Source organism: Spea bombifrons, chromosome 13, assembly GCF_027358695.1.
Source record: "Spea bombifrons isolate aSpeBom1 chromosome 13, aSpeBom1.2.pri, whole genome shotgun sequence".
NCBI lineage: Eukaryota > Metazoa > Chordata > Amphibia > Anura > Pelobatidae > Spea > Spea bombifrons.
This window is the reverse complement of record NC_071099.1, coordinates 7,275,446-7,292,866: the sequence shown is the minus strand read 5'-3', so window position 1 is coordinate 7,292,866 and position 17,421 is coordinate 7,275,446. Positions and strand designations below refer to the sequence as shown.

Sequence of the window (17,421 nt, the reverse complement as noted above, 5' to 3'; positions counted from 1 at the left end):
CCTCCCGACCACATCTCCAACTTCTTGGTAAAGTGGATCCGCAGGCCTGTGGAAAGGGAGGTTCGCAACAAACTTCGGGCTGAGTGCCCTCGCCCAATTCTGCCGCACAAGGTCCTTAAAACCCCACAATTCGACCCCACCATGGCGACATACATGTAAAAAGACTGGTCGAGACCCTAAGAAAGGTGCAGAACGGGGCATTCGGGGTGCTCAAGATAAGCTACTGGATGTGGCAGGCCCCTTAACACAATTGTTTTTGATGGCCGACAAAGCAGTCATGTCGGGTACGCCTATGGATGCCTCTCTCACCAGGGAATGGATCCAACGCTGTGTCATTTTGCTCGGCAACGCCAACGTGGCTCTCTCCACTGAACGACGCCGGGCCGCTTTACTACGCCTTGATCCTCGGCTCATGGACTTGGGAAGCAAGGAGTTAGGGCCTACTGCTGAAGGACTCCTCTTCGGGGATTCATTTATCAAAGAGTTGAACAAGCACGTCAACATCTTTACATCCTTTACGAAGGCCCAGTCCTCCATGCGGAAGGCTTTTGCATCTGGCCAGCGTTTTTCCGCCAGGGCTGGACGTCTGAGGAGCCGGGCCGCCAGCCGATCATCCGCTAGAGGCTCCCGTGCCTACTTCCAGCCTTCCTCATACCAACCCGGCTACCAGCTGCGAGCTCCTTTCCCATCCTCCAACAGAGGCTCCAACAGAAGAGGTTTTGGTGGCTCCACTCGTGGGAGAGCGCGATTCGGTGGGTCCCTTATTTTCAAATCTTTATTCCCCTACAAGAATTGCTGGAAGGCTCTCCCTCTTTTCCCACAACTGGCCCCTCGTCTCTCTAGATCCATGGGTCCTTCAATCGGTTCAGGGTTTCCTTATAGACTTCTCCGATCCTCCTGTCCAGTCCGCCCTTCCCTGTCCCCCCCGTCTTTCTCTCTCTCAACAGGCTTTGGTGGACGTGGAACTATATCTGCTCCAACAGAAAGGCCCTATAGAACACGCCGCTGGACCTCCACACTTTGTCAGCAACATTTTCCTGGTCCGCAAGAAGTCGGGAGAGTTTCGTCCGGTAATCAACCTCAGACCTTCGTCGCTTACAGACAGTTCAAAATGGAAGGTACTCATCTCCTCAGGGACCTCCTTCTCGACGGCGACTGGCTTACTCGTTTAGACCTCAGGGATGCCTACCTGACGGTCCCAGTCCACCATCTGCACCGGCGTTTTCTCCAGTTCTTCTGGAACCAGACTCTGTGGCAGTTCACCTGCCTGCCCTTTGTTCTCAGCTCCGCCCCCTGGTGTTTCACCAAGCTGATGAAGCCCGTTATGGCCTTCTTCCGCTCCCAGGGGATCCGTTCCATCATTTACCTGGACGATATTCTGATTTTTTCCCAGGACCAGTCCCGTGTGCTCCAGCAAACAGCGTTCGTCACCTCGTGGCTCCAGGACTTGGGCTTTGTCATCAACATCGAAAAGTCAGCCCTCACCCCGTCCCAGGTCATCCAGTTCCTGGGGTTCGAGATAGACTCCGTGTCTGCCGTCCTCAAACTCCCGTTGTCCAAGATTACCGCAATCAAGAAGGAAATCCGCAGGGTCTTACGCTCCAGGTCGATTCCCCTACGCATCTTGGCCCGCATAGTGAGCCTGTTATCTGCATCCATACAAGCGATCTTTCCGGCGCCCCTCCATTACAGAGCGCTCCAGAGGTTGAAGGCAGAGTATCTTCGTAGGCTACCTTCATACGACCAGACAGTTACCCTCTCCGCAGAGGTAAGGCTAGAGCTCATGTGGTGGTTACGTCACATGGAGGCTTGGAATGGTCGAGCCATTTTCGGCACCCTCCCGGACCTGGTCTTGGAGTCAGATGCCAGTACCTTCGGTTGGAGGGCGTCAGGACCGTCGGGGGCGACGGGGGGACGTTGGTCCCCGGAGGAGAGACAATTACATATCAATTGTCTGGAACTGATCGCTGGCTCTTTCGCCATCAAGAGCTTGGCTGCGGGCCGTTCCAACTGCTGTCTGCTCCTGCGGATGGACAATATTTCAGCCGTTCAATACATCAATCGGCTGGGGGGCACACGCTCTCGCCTGCTCACGGACCTCACCAAAGAGCTTTATGACTTCTGCCTCGCCAACCGCATCACCCTGGAGGCGGAATATCTACCAGGCTCCGACAACACGGTGGCAGATTGGTTCTCTTGACATTGGAGGGATGTCGGCGACTGGAAATTGGACAGCGCAGTTTTCCAGCTCCTGGATGCCAGGAGGGGTCCGTTCTCGATAGACTTGTTCTCCTCCAGGTTGAACACACAACTGGAAAATTTCTTCATCTGGCTTCCAGACCCGGAGTGCTTGGCAGTGGACGTTTTCCTGCGGGTTTGGCCTCCCTCAGGGGCTTATGCCTTTCCCCCGTTTGCGCTGATCCCTCGGACGCTTCACATGATCCGACTGCTGCAGGTGTCGGTGTTGCTGCTCACCCCTCCGTGGCCGGCTCAGCCTTGATTCCCAGCCCTCTTGGAACTATGTGCGGACACTCCACTTCTGCTGCCTGTGGTACCCCATCTGCTCCTGGACCCGTCAGGGCAGTTTCACCCCCTCATTTTACAACAGTGTCTTCCTTCCTGATAGCTTGGAGCCTTTCCGGCGATCCTGCGATTTGCGCCGCCTTTCGGAGCATGCTCACGGTTTGCTCCGGTACGCCCTTGCCCCAGGGACCAGACGGGCTTACACCTATGCTTGGAAATCCTGGGTGTCTTGGTGTATGGGACAGCAGGCTGATCCATTCTCAGCCCCTGTAACCGAGGTTTTGAATTTTTTGTCCCATCTTTTTTCCCAGGGCAAATCTTATCGTACCTTGAATGTTTTCCACTCTGTTATCTCAGCCTTTCACGCCCCTGTGGAGGGATCGTCTCTCGGCCGGCATCCGCTGGTTTGTCGCCTGCTACGTGGGGCTCGTCTTTCTCGGGCTCCGGCTCCCAGGTATTCCTTTCTCTGGGATGTTCTTGCTATCCTGGCCGACTAACCCATTGCTTTCGCTCAAACAATTGTCAGCTAAACTCGCCGTGTTGCTCGCTCTGGTCTCTTTTCGTCGTGTGGCGGATATTAGGGCCTTCGACGCTGGAGCCATCTCTTTCTCGCCGGAGGGGGTGGAATTCCGGGTAGCTAGGCGCACCAAGTCTTTCACCTCCTTGGTCTCTTATCCTTATTTTCCGTCGCAACCCCTCTTATGTGTGGCTCGCTGTGTCCAGCAGTATCTTTCGGTTACTGCGTCCCATCGTTCGGGGGGTTCTCAACTCCTCATATCGTACGTTGCCCCATTTTGGCCTGTTTCGGCTCCCACTATCGCCAGATGGGTCCGTTGGCTTTTGGGTCTGGGTCCGACTCATTCGGTTAGGGGCGCGGCTGCTTCAGGTGCTGTCTCTTTGGGCGCCTCTTTTTCGGACGTCCTTAGGGCGGCTGACTGGTCTCGTGCATCTACTTTCCGCACCTTTTATTTTTGACCGGTCTCGCATGCCGCGTCTGTCTTGGTGGAGCGTTAAAAATGCAAATTATGAAGCCTCCTGTCTTGTTGTAAAATTAGAGATTATATTAGCCTTGGTGAAGGTATAATCTAAATTTTATTAAAGACAGGAGGCGAATAATTTCCCTCCTCTCCCTTCCCTTATTGTTGTGGGTTATTCTCTTTTAGTGCGTTGCTCTTTCTGTTTCTTATGATGTCTGCATTTATTGTGCTTGATGTTTAATTCCATTACTCTGATCGCAGTTGCTGTTATGGTTCTCTTTCTCTTTCTTTTTCAGTTTAACTGCACGTTCCGGGCTGCCCTCCTGTGTTTTCAGCGGTGGCTCTCTGGTTCCAGTGTGGACGTCGCATTGCTGTCCAGTTTCTGACTGTGTTTGGATTCCCTTGTTTGTGTTCGCCGCACCAAAGAAGAGGATGGAGTGTCATTGTCACTTGGTTTTATGGTTTATGTTACATTTTGATTGGTTGGATTTTTCTATGTTTATTTCTTTGCTGCTATTGGTGCAAGAGTAAAGAAGGTTTATGCAAATTATTCGCCTCCTGTCTTTAATAAAATTTAGATTATACCTTCACCAAGGCTAATATAATCTCTAATTGTACCTGAACATGAGCTCTGGTTATGAAAACATGAATGATATATAGTTTCAGCTTGATGAGGCAAACAAATAATTTTTGACACGAAATGTAAACATGTAGACAAGTCTGACTGTTCAGGTTCTGACATATCTGTGGAGAAAACAAAATCAGGATACTCTAATGTATAAAATAATAATTGTGTACTACTGACAGGTACTCCCAATACTCTCATAGGAAACAATGTTTCTTCTTTATCTGCCATAGGTATTAAACATGTACCTTCACATATATTATAACTGCATCCTATTACTATACTCAATAAACCTACTTTGTTTATAATATGTTCCCAAAACCCAAAAATGTATCATCATCTTGTGTGTAGGTCCCTTTAATCCAACTAAATAAATGTTTAGGCCCTATTGTAACATTTAACCTCACATTACTTTGTCTAGTAATGTTAATTCTAATGTTACAAACTGATAAGTACCCTTTCATTACACCAAAACACACATGACCATTGAAATCATCAATTTCTCTTTTCTTCTTAATTATGTCTGGGAACCCTTGAGTATTGTTAAATTGGCTATACATTGGTTGTCAAATCGGTAGATCTTCCTGACTCTGTAGATCTTCCTTAGAACAGTCAATCAGTAGTATTGTCGCCATCAGAACTGCTAGAAACATAAAGGATTGTCTCTTCTTGAATGCCAGGTGTCTTTGATATGATGGACTTTGTAATGATTTGCATTGTCCATTCGACTCTTACATACAACCTAAAAAAACACAACAGATATGCAGCATCAAAATCTTAGCTGATACAACACCTTTATTATTGTAGCACCTCACTATAAAACATGATGTAATGTTCTAATATGATTCTTAAGAAATTCTTTAAAATGATTAGTTAACATTAAAGACTGCATCATTTTATCAAATAACCAAATAGCAAATTATAACATGAATTTGGATCATGAGGTGAATTTAAGAATATGGACAATAATAAATAACCAATACTTCAATTGATTACGAAAAAAACATATTTGGCGAATACAATACAATACATAGTAATCCTTTTTAGTCATGACACAAAACCCTGTTCTCAACCTGAGAAGCAAGAAAGGAAATATCCCTAACTTGTACTTCTGCAAATGATGGACTCTATGTAGTTGCAGTTTAACATATACAACATATAACATTACAGGATCTTAACTTACAGAATAAAAAATAAACAACACAAAACTTTAACATATAACACATCTGATGTTGTTCATATATTTTTTCTTATAAATAAATTAACTTATTCCAAATATCTTCATAGAAGGGATACAGTACGAATTAGAGTTAATTGCTATACTAGCTCCCTTTATACTGAATCAACATATATCTAAGTATTATAGCTCTCACGACACTTACAACAAACATATTCCTGTGTAGTTCCAGTATTAGGTAAATCTTCTTTATTAACTTCAATCTCTCTAATTTGCCTAATCATTGGAGTGTAAAGTACATCTATTTGAGGCGTTACAGCTCTGTTAGTATATACATTTGGATCTGAACTGATTTTCTTTGCTCTTTTAATTTTTTATTATAGAGAAATTTGTGACATTGTCTTTTAAAATGTCCCAGTTTCTTGCAATAGAAACAGTGAAAAGACTCTTTATTCCAAAACCTGTGTCCCCTGGGATTCTGCATCTGGGTATGTTTAAATTCCTGAGGGGGAGAAAGGGGGGTGAATGAAATGTGATCCTTTCCTTTCTTCCTATATCCTTGCTATTAACCATGTTAACTACAGACACATTCATTTTAACCCCTTCATGTCTGCATTTTATCAATAAATGCAGCAGCATCCTCAAGTGTTTGCATATCCGAAGCAATTGCTATACTAGTAGGATCCAGGTAGTTAAACTTTTGAACAAAAACTTGAATCATAGAGGCAGGACATTCATCATCAGAAATGTTAAAAACTAATCTGTAAGCCTGCTCAAATCTTAACAAGAAAGAAAATGGAGGTTTCAGATTTTCTAGTATATCAATTGTTGGACTGGTATTTCCAGTTGTAAACTTAATCAACTGCTGGTGTCTATCCTTATCTGTTCCATTAATTATTTAATCATTCTCCACTATAGGAAAACTTATTGGAGCTACTAATCTTCTGCTCATGTATGTAGGTAACCAAATCTGAAACAAAATACACTGCTCAAAATAATAAAGGGAACACTAAGATTACACATCCTAGATCTGAATGAATGAACTAACCGTATGACATACTTGCGTCTTTACATAGTTGAATGTGCTGACAACAAAATCACACAAAAATCCTCAATGGAAATCAAATTTATCAACCCATGGAGGTCTGGATATGGAGTCACACTCAAAATCAAAATGGAAAACCACACTACAGGCTGATCCAACTTTGATGTAATGTCCTTAAAATAAGTCACAATGAGGCTCAGTAGTGTGTGTGGCCTCCACGTGCCCGTATGACCTCCCTACAGTGCCTGGGCATGCTCCTGATGAGGTTGCGGATGGTCTCCTGAGGGATGTCCTCCCAGACTAAAGCATCCGCCAACTCCTGGACAGTCTGTGGTGCAACGTGGCGTTGGTTGATGGAGCGAGACATGATGTCCCAGATGTGCTTAATCGGATTCAGGTCTGGGGAACGGGCGGGCCAGTCCATAGCATCAATGCCTTCCCCTTGCAGGAACTGCTTACACACTCCAGCCACATGAGGTCTAGCATTGTCTTGCATGAGGAGGAACCCAGGGCCAACCGCACCAGGGGTCTGAGGATCTGATCTCGGTACCTAATGGCAGTCAGGCTACCTCTGGCAAGCACATGGAGGGCTGTGCAGCCCCCCAAAGAAATGCCACCCCACACCATTACTGACCCACCGCCAAACCGGTCATGCTGGAGGATGTTGCAGGCAGCAGAACGTTCTCCACGGCGTCTCCAAACTCTGTCACATGTGCTCAGTGTGAACCTGCTTTCATCTGTGAAGAGCACAGGGCGCCAGTGGCGAATATGCCAATCCTGGTGTTCTCTGGCAAATGCCAAACGTCCTGCACGGTGTTGGGCTGTAAGCACAACCCCCACCTGTGGATGTCGGGCCCTCATACCACCCTCATGGAGTCTGTTTCTGACCGTTTGAGTGGACACATGCACATTTGCGGCCTGCAGGAGGTCATTTTGCAGGGCTCTGGCAGTGCTTCTCCTGCTCCTCCTTGCACAAAGGCGGAGGTAGCGGTCCTGCTGGTGGGTTGTTGCCCTCCTACGGCCTCCTCCACGTCTCCTGATGTACTGGCCTGTCTCCTGGTAGCGCCTCCATGCTCTGGACACTACGCTGACAGACACAGCAAACCTTCTTGCCACAGCTCGCATTGATGTGCCATCCTGGATGAGCTGCACTACCTGAGCCACTTGTGTGGGTTGTAGACTCCGTCTCATGCTACCACTTGAGTGAAAGCACCGCCAGCATTCAAAAGTGACCAAAACATCAGCCAGGAAGCATAGGAACTGAGAAGTGGTCTGTGGTCACCACCTGCAGAACCACTCCTTTATTGGGGGTGTCTTGCTAATTGCCTATAATTTCCACCTGTTATCTGTTCCATTTGCACAACAGCATGTGACATTGATTGTCCATCAGTGTTGCTTCCTGAGTGGACAGTGTGATTTCACAGAAGTGTGATTGACTTCGAGTTACATTGTGTTGTTTAAGTGTTCCCTTTATTATTTTGAGCAGTGTATTTTTCTTTCCATTAGACAAGTTATACTTGTCTGTGCTGGATTCAAATACATCTGCATTACCAAATGAATCCAAATTAATAGGGTGGTATTTCTTTAATTAATTTCATTAATTCACTTTGTATTTCTAATTTTAATTTTGCTGCTTTATTTCTAAGTTTCTTCCTTTGCAGTTCCTGTTCTGAACTTACCTCTGGTTCATCCTCTACAGTTTCTGGAATTAAGCTATATCTTTGTTTATCTTTCCTTGTATTAACACAAACTTGTTTCAAGTCCTTCTGCAACTTCGTAATTAACAAATTCTTAATTTCTAAACAATCCGACAAATCATAAATTTCTTCTGTTAATAACTCACATTTAAGACATTCTTTTTCTATTGCACACACATTGTGCATCTCATTTGTAACAATGTCATTACTCTTTGAGTTACTTTGACTAACATTATTAGTCAGATCATCACCACCAGCAAGTAATGTATTAAAAATCTTTATCATTTTCATTACATTTCTCAACTTGTGTTTATCCTTATTCCCAGAAAATATATTTGTGTCTATCTTATTATTTGCATCTTCACATCTTCACACTGACGCCATAAATCATGCCACAAAGTTGAATCACTAGCCGTATAAGCAACAAACGTATATTCAAGTTTACTTGCAGAAGACAAAGTATTAACCCCTTAATGACAATGGGCGGTCCCTAAACCCACTGAAAACAATGCATTTTGAGCCCGTACATGTACGGGCTTTGTCATTAAGGGGTTAATAAAATCCATACTTACCGTAGATCAGTTGCTTGCGCAATCTGCTCTCAGTACGATATACGGTTCTGGAATGCTCTTCCTTCTCACCACGTGGTCTGTAATGGTCTGGTAGAGTCGAATTACAGTTTCTTCTGATCACTACTAGGTTTTTTGTTTTTAGTCAGAGGATCTCTTTGATCTCTTCAGACAGCTGCACACTATCCCCCCTTTGCCGGAAGAGGAAAAGTAAAAAACAAACGTGCGGTAAAGGCTTGCCGTAGAAAACTGACTAAAGACTGGCTGGCTCGTCAATTTGTTAGAATATTCTTTGTCTTGAATATCTAAATTTCTCCAGTGATCAAACAGCAATCCAGACCACAGCTTCTATGTCTTATTAATCAGGTTTATTTGATAACAAATTATCAATTCATACAGTACCGATGCTGGAACAAATGGTGATAAAAGGTACTGTAGGCTCAATATTCTTGGTGAGATGAAGGTGAGAACGTACAAAGAGCGTAGAAAGAGTGTAGAAAGAGACCTTGCCCTTGTAATTATGCCTATTTATACCCTTCAGGCCTAAAATGTGCAGAACAAAATAAAACTATAAAAAAGATTTCTTACAATTTTGATGCCATCATTGATTCCGGAGCCAACAGGAATGGTCAGGATCAGTAGCTGGGGATCCACAGTGCAGAGCCTGGGCACAAACTAGATAGGCGACACAGGCGGAGAAGTCAAAACGTAGCCGAGGTCAAGGGTTGGAGCAGACAGGATAACCGAGAGGCAAAACCGAGGTCAAGGACAAGAGCAGGCAGGGTAAACTGGAACGAACCGAGGTCAACAGAGCAACAGAGCCCAGAGTACTAAATAACAAACTCTTTGACAGGCAATGACTGGTCTGCTAAGGTGTCCTAAAATAGCCCCAGACAGATAACCTCGCCTCCTAGTAGTTGCTGGCATATATAGAGAAAAGGTGTTTACGCAGTTGGCGTATATTCATTCCGTCGGCCATCTTTGGTGTGGGGTACGGAACGCTACTCGGCCATCTCGGAATGGCTCGGCCGCACGTGGATCCTCTCCGATGGCGGTGAGTACGGGAGGCTGCTACGTCCGTAGCAGTTGCAGGTACACCATCCCCCCTCCGCAAGGGCGCGCTCCACGAATCCTGGCTGGAGCAAGAACATTAGAAACAGGTTCCCAGCATCTTTCCTAAAGACCGTAACCCTTCCAATCAATCAAATATTGCAGTTGACCCCTCCGAATTCTGGAATCGAGAATTTGACGAACCACATATTCCTCCTGACTCTTAAGAACAGGTGGATCCTCTCCGACGGCGGTGAGTATGGGAGGCTGCTACATCCGTAGCAGTTGCAGGTAAGTAAGTTACACCATCCCCCCTCCGCAAGGGCGCGCTCCATGAATCCTGGCTGGAGCAAGTACATTAGAAACAGGTTCCCAGGATCTTTCCTAAAGACCGTAACCCTTCCAATCAATCAAATATTGCAGTTGACCCCTCCAAATTCTGGAATCGAGAATTTGACGAACCACATATTCCTCCTGACTCTGGATAACCACGGGTTTGGGAGAACGAAATGGTTCAGAAAATCTATTGGTAACTGCCTGTTTTAGTTGGGAAACATGAAAAGAGTCGGATATCTTCATGGATACAGGTAGGTCAAATTTGTATGTCATTGATCTTAGATCTGCCCGTATATGGACCAATGAATTTGGGACCCAGAGGCCTGGAATTTTGACGAAGGTCAGGGCCGGCCGAAGACTTAACGCCGCCTGGGGCGAAGTTTAAAACGCCGCCCCCCCCCCCGCCGACGCCGGTACTTACCTTTAAACAGTCCTGCGGCGAGTCTCCCTGCTCTGCCACGGTGCCGGCTTGTAATGCTGAGCGCCGGAAATTGACGTCACTTCCGGCGCTCTGCATTACAAGTCGGGACCAGACAGGGAGACTCGCCGCAGAGGAGAGAGAGAGAGGGGCGCCGAGCGGGTAAGCGAAAACCACTCGGTGCCCCTCTCTCTCTCTCTCTCCTCCGCTTAAAAAAAAAAAAAAAAAAGCGCTTGGGGCGGCAAAGTGCCGCCCCTTCTAAAGTGCCGCCTGGGGCAATTGCCCCAGTCTGCCCCATTATAGGGCCGGCCCTGACGAAGGTGTAGATTCTTTGTTGAAAGCCAGACTCTATCACCAGGCTGGAGACACGGAGCTGGAGAGCGATGAAGATCAGCCGCCCTCTGTTGCTTTCGTTCGGCAGCAGCAATAAGTCTCTGAGTGTTCTGCCATCTCTGAAGAATGTCTTATGCCAGTGAGTCAGCTGTAGGTAAGTTAGACGGTGTCAAAACAGAGGGCCACATGGAAGGGTTAAAGCCATATGCAACAAGGAACGGAGAGTTCTTTAGAGATTCATGAAACAAATTATTATAGGAAAATTCTGCCAGATGGAGTAATTGAGCCCAATTAGACTGATCTTCGGACACATAGGAAAGGAGGTAGAGTTTGAGAACTTGGTTCATTCTTTCAGTTTGTCCATTAGATTGGGGATGATACGCAGAGGAAAGGTGAATAGCAATGCAGAGATGGGTACATAGAAAAACGAGAAATAAATTCGGGGCCGTGGTCAGAAATGAGGAGGCGAACAATATCTCGAAGAAAGACGTTGGAGAGTTCATTGGCAGAGGGTAACTCCAGGACCTTGATGTGCTTCTTCTTGAGCCACTCCTTTGTTGCCTTGGCGCAGATTCTGCTCCTCCACCCTCTTCTATGGCCAACACTATTCCTCCAGCCGTGGCACCTGTTCCTGCTCCTGTAAAACTACCTGCACCTAACTGGTACAATAGTGAATCAGAATTGTGTCACGGGTTCCTAAATCAATGCTCGATTCAATTTGAACTCGCCCCTCACATGTTTCCTTCCGAAAGAGCCAAAGTAGGATATCTAATTTCTCTGTCTGGCAAAGCTTTGGCCTGGACCTGTGGGAGATTGTGCCTCCTATATTTCAGCTTTTCACAAAACCTTTGATGTTCCAGATAAAGCCGCTACAGCCTCACTATCCTTGTTACATACTGCTCAAGGTTCCCGTTCTGTAGCTGACTACACCATAGAATTTAAGACCATAGCAGCGGAGGTGAATTGGTCCGGTGAGGTTCTTAATGCTGCCTTTTATGACGGCTATCTGAACGTTTAAAAGATGAACTTTCTACCAGAGATCAACCTAATGATTTGGAAGAATTTCTTTCTTTGGCCCTGAGACTTGACAACTGAATCCGAGAAAGGCAGTCGAAAAAGGCAAAGAAATATGAAAGAAGATTCTATGGCCCTCTTCCTTTCGTTGCCATCTGGGGTCCTCCATCACAGCCTCTACATCTGAGGAACCCATGCAGCTGGGAGCTACTTATCAATAAGATATGGGCAGCTTTACAACTTATTGACTGGCAAAAACTTCAGGGATAAAAACACTGAGGAAAAATTGAGTATTTTCAAACAAATATTAGCAGGGTACACTTCTCAGTATGTACCCATAGGAAATAAATATAAAAGAAAAAAATTGAAACCAATGTGGCTTAGTGGGGATGTTAAGAAGAAAATTAAAAATAAGAAAATGGCTTTTACAGCATTTAAATCAGACGAATCAGAGGCATCCTATATAAGATATAAGGAAGCCAATAAAGCATGCAAAAAGCGGATTAGATGGGCTAAACTAGAAAATGAGAGAGTGATTGCCAAAGAGAGCAAAACTAACCCCAAAAAATTCTTTAAGTACATAAATTCTAAAAAAAAACAAAAAAGGAAAATATAGGTTCATTAAAAACAGAGATGGGACCAGGAAAAAGCAGAAACTTTAACCCCTTAATGACAAAGCCTGTACATGTATGGGCTCAAAATGCATTGTTTTCAAAGGGTTTAGGGACCGCCCATTGTCCTTAAGGGGTTAAATAACTATTTTTCCTCAGTATATATTAAGGAGGAACCTATGGCAATGGGTATACATATGACTACTGAAATTGTTTTTCAGTCAAACTGTGATTGGATGGCTCAGGACAAGGTGCTGCACCAACTAAAGTAAGTTAATGTTAACAAAGCTCTGGGGCCTGACAGTGTTCACCCACGAGTACTTAAGGAGCTGAGTCAGGAAATAAGCGAACCTCTGTTTCTAATCTGTTTAGGGATAATATTCAAGAATTCATTGGGAAGAACAGTATTATTAGCAAAAATCAGCATGGTTTTATGAAACATAGGTCCTGTCAAACTAATTTAATTGCATTCTACGAAGAAGTAAGAAGAAGTATAGATCAGGGTGTTGCAGTGGATGTAATCTACTTGGATTTTGCCAAGGCGTTTGACACGGTTCCACACAATAGGTTAGTATTCAAAAAGAAATTGGTCTAGATGCAAATTCTTGTGCTTGGGTAGAACATTGGCTTAGAGATAGAGAACAGAGAGTTGTTATAAATGGTAATTTTTCAAGCTGGTCAAAAGTGGTAAGTGGTGTCCCTCAGGGTTCTGTTCTGGGACCAATTTTATTCAACATATTTATAAATGACCTGGCAATAGGCGTTGAAAGTCATGTTTCTGTGTTTTTGCGGATGACACTAAACTAGGTAAAGTAATACAGTGCGAGCAGGATATTACAGTGCTGCAGAGGGATCTAGATAGAATGGGGGACTGGGCACACAAATGGCAGATGAAATTCAATGTAGATAAATGTAAAATTATGCACTTTGGGGTAGGGAATGCACAAGCAACCTACACCGTAAACGGTAGTGAATTAGGGGTTACGACAAATGAGAAGGATTTGGGAATTGTTATAGACAAACAACTAGGCAACAATGTGCAATGTCAGTCAGCAGTTGCTAAGGCCAGTAAGGTATTGTCGTGTATAAAAAGGGGCATCAATTCGCAAGATAAAAATATAATTTATAATTATAAAAATATAATTTTGGTAAGGCCACACCTTCAATATGCTGTGCAATTTTGGGCACCTATTCTAAAGAAGGATATCATAGCACTAGAAAGGGTGCAGAGGCGGGCTACAAAATTAATGAAAGGAATGGAGCACGTTAGTTATGAAGAAAGGTTAACAAATTTAAATCTGTTTAGTTTAGAAAAACGGCGCCTCAGAGGGGATATGATAACGTTATATAAATATATTCGGGGCCAATACAAACCATTGTGTGGAAATCTGTTCATAAACAGGACTATGCATAGGAGACGTGGTCATGCGTTTAGACTGGAAGAAAGGAGATTTAGTCTAAAGCAGAGGAAAGGGTTTTTTACAGTAAGGACAATAAGGATGTGGAATTCTCTGCCTGCAGAGGTAGTTTTATCTGAGTCTGTACAGACATTTAAACAGCAACTAGATGTATACTTGGAAAAACATAATATTCGGGGATATAATCTTTAATTATGGGGAAACAGCTTATTGATCCAAGGAGAAATCTCACTGCCCTTTTGGATTCAAGAAGGAATTTTTTCCCTGGTTAGTGCAAAATTGGAAAGAGTCAAACTGGGGTTTTTTGCCTTCTTTTGGATCAACAGCAACAAATTAACCAATATAGGAAAGGCTGAACTAGATGGATGCATGTCTTTTTTCAGCCTATGTAACTATGTAACTATGTCTCTAGTAGAAAAATCTCGCTGAAGGGCTGAAGGACTTTTTGTTCGGTCATGTCCTAATAAAGCAGAAAACTTCTGTGCCCAGTCCAAGTAAAGGAGCCTTGTCTGGGTGATCATCCAATAGCTCCTAACTTCAAAGACTGTTTTCTTATACCAATCTCCCTGGAGTGGTGTGGTTTCCACGTTGGCTATGTTAGACTCAGGGGCTGCCGGCTCCTTCATTGACAAGCAATCCTTTCCATTACTGCTATCGGTGGGGCTATTTCATCAAGAGTCTGTTTAATTCCATGTCATTTCGTCCCCTACTTGTCCTATTATCTTAGGGCTTCCCTGGCTCCGGTCGCAAAACCCCTCTATCAACTGCCATTCGGGTGACATCCTAGGATGGGGTCCTACTTGTCATAAGCGATGTCTTTCAAACGTTATAAGAAAGAATACCTCTATTTCTTTAATATCAGCTTCACTGGTGCCCTGGGCATATCTAGAATATCAAGATTTTTTCGACAAGAAACAGGTATGACCTCCCCATTGTCAGGGCTCGGGTAAGTAGGTCAGGTAGTAGCCCAGTTACAGGGGATACCAGAGGCTCAGTTTGTACCTCACAATGCATTATTACCAGAAGGAAGGTACAGAGGCAAAATGAAACACACCACAGGCTGAAATGTAATAAGATATGGTCTGTATTGGAGAAGCAGACAAGACAGGTATATAGGTATATAGGTATATACAGGCTGCAAGTCTCTTAACAGGGTGCTGTGGCTGGAAAGGAACACAGAAGGAACATGGCTGGAAAGTCCTCAGACAGGGAACCAGACACACGGCTGGAAGGTCCTCAGAAAGGGAACTGGACACACGGCTGGAAGGTCCTCAGACAGGGAACCGGAATCCAGGAGGAGAGTCCCAGGGGAGCAGATGCAGCTGGTCAGGTTGTTAGCCCACACAGTGCTGTGACCAGACAGGCGGCCTCTAGAGGCTGCCAAAGATATGACATGAATACACAAATAAAGAGTGGAATCCTGACACCGATAGACCCTATGACTGCCTGATTGAACTCTTACCTGGCACTTTACCTCCTCGAGGATGAATTAATCCAAAATCTTTACCTGAATCTCAAGCATTAGAAGAATACATTAAAGATAATTTAAAAAGGGGATTAATTCGCAAATCTATTTCCCCAGTGGGGAAAGATGGTGGATTGAGACCCTGCATTGACCATCGTGGGTTGAATCTAATAACCATTAAGAACAAATATCCACTTCCACTCATACCAGAATTATTATATCATCCACGGGGGTTCTACCAAGTTGGACCTCGGTGGAGCTTATGATACGTATCCATAAAGGGGATGAATGGAAGACCACCTTCAATATCAGAATGTAACATTACGAGTATACTGTCATGTCCTTTGGGCTATGTAATGCTCCTGCCGTATTTCAGGAATTCATCAATAATATTTTCCATGATATATCATTGCATTTCCTCATAGTATACTTGGATGACTTCCTGATACACTCGCCTCATCTGCAGTCCCATCCCATCCCAAACATGTTCATATTGTTTGTATTGGCCTCAGCCCCATGCGTTAAAGCCTCTTTAACCTTAAGAAGGCCTTTGCTACAGCTCCAGTATTAAGACACCCTGACGTAACCAAGCCTTTTGTTATAGAAGTGGACAGGCCTGGACTGGGACAAAAAATAGGCTCAGGCATTTCAGACTGAGCAGTCCATTTTTATGAAAAAACATATATACATACATATACATAATACTTGGTCATTCAACATGGGAAGCCTGAAGCCACAATTTAGTACAACTAATCCTTTAAATAAATATTATAGAGTAAATAACACAATACCTCTATCTAATAACTATCTTTTCCACTAAATGATTTCAGGGCCTTGAATGTTTTGTCCTACTACAAATTCAGGAGGGCATTTTATCTCTGGATAAGGAAAAATTAAATAGTTCCTATTGTAAATTAAGGAAACAGATAACCAAACACCCACACCAGGACAGGCTTTTCCACACCAACACCCAAAGACACACACACCAGGACAGGCTCTGCCACACCGACACCCAAACACACACCAGGACAGGCTCTGCCACAGCGACATCAAAACACACACACACCAGGACAGTTAAAAAAAGAAGAAATAGTTCAGCACTCAACTCCCAGGAAGCTGGGAGCTAGCAGGAAAAAAGGGCAAAACAAAAACAGAAAGCATAACAAAAATAGCAAAGTTTGGCCGGAACGTTGCTTTTTTGTTTTGCTTTCTTTGAATAAAGTAACCTAAGGATTGGAAGCTGATTGGAGTGCTGGGGTTCTTTTCTGTGTTCGTACACACACCAGGACAGGCTCTGCCACACCAACACCCAAACACACACCCCAGGACAGGCTCTGCCACACTGACATCCGAACACACACACTAGGACAGGCTCTGCCACACTGACACCCGAACACACACACACCAGGACAGGTTCTGGACAGGCACACCGACACCCAAACACACACACCAGGACAGGCTCTGTCACACCAACACCCATACACAAACACACACCAGGACAGGCTCTGCCACACCGACACCCAAACACACACACCAGGACAGGCTCTGCCACACTGACACCCAAACACACGCACAACAGGACAGGCTCTGCCACACTGACACTCAATCACAATCACCAGGACAGGCTTTGCCATACTGACAACCGCATCCGGAGGGTTTCCACGGACAGTTTCACTCAGCCTGCCTGTGGCATCTTTGCCCCCAAAACAGCTTGCCTGTGGCAACTTTGCCACCAAAACAACCTGCCTGTGGCATCTTTGCCACCAAAACAGCCTGCCTGTGGCATCTTTGCCCCCCCCTTTACACATCCATGCTATCACACACACACACATATTCATTCACCCGTTCACAAATATTTATAAACTAATTCACAGATAATCATTCACTCATTCATATATTCATTCATACATTGATACTCATTAATTCCCTCATTCAGATACTCATTAATTCCCTCATTCAGATACTCATTTACATATAATCATTCACAAGCATTCATTCACTCACTCCTTCACAGATACTCATTAATTCACTCTTTCATTCAATCTCAAATACTCCATACAGCCTCCCTCAACCCCTTACCTGAATTGATGATGTACGCGCCGCTCGCAGACTTCCGCAGATCTGCACAGGGGAAGCAGACGCGCAGCAGGGTCATGTGACGTA

General features: G+C 44.6%; 1 long non-coding RNA gene across 1 annotated transcript; it reads right to left on the bottom strand.

The window, feature by feature from the left end:
• Nucleotides 1-4,616: 4,616 nt before the first annotated feature.
• LOC128471943 (uncharacterized) lies at nucleotides 4,617-8,911 on the bottom strand. The gene is made up of 2 exons (XR_008346132.1): nucleotides 8,617-8,911; nucleotides 4,617-4,867 (listed from the first exon to the last, which is right to left on the bottom strand). It is a non-coding gene; the product is annotated as an uncharacterized LOC128471943 (long non-coding RNA).
• Nucleotides 8,912-17,421: the final 8,510 nt, after the last annotated feature.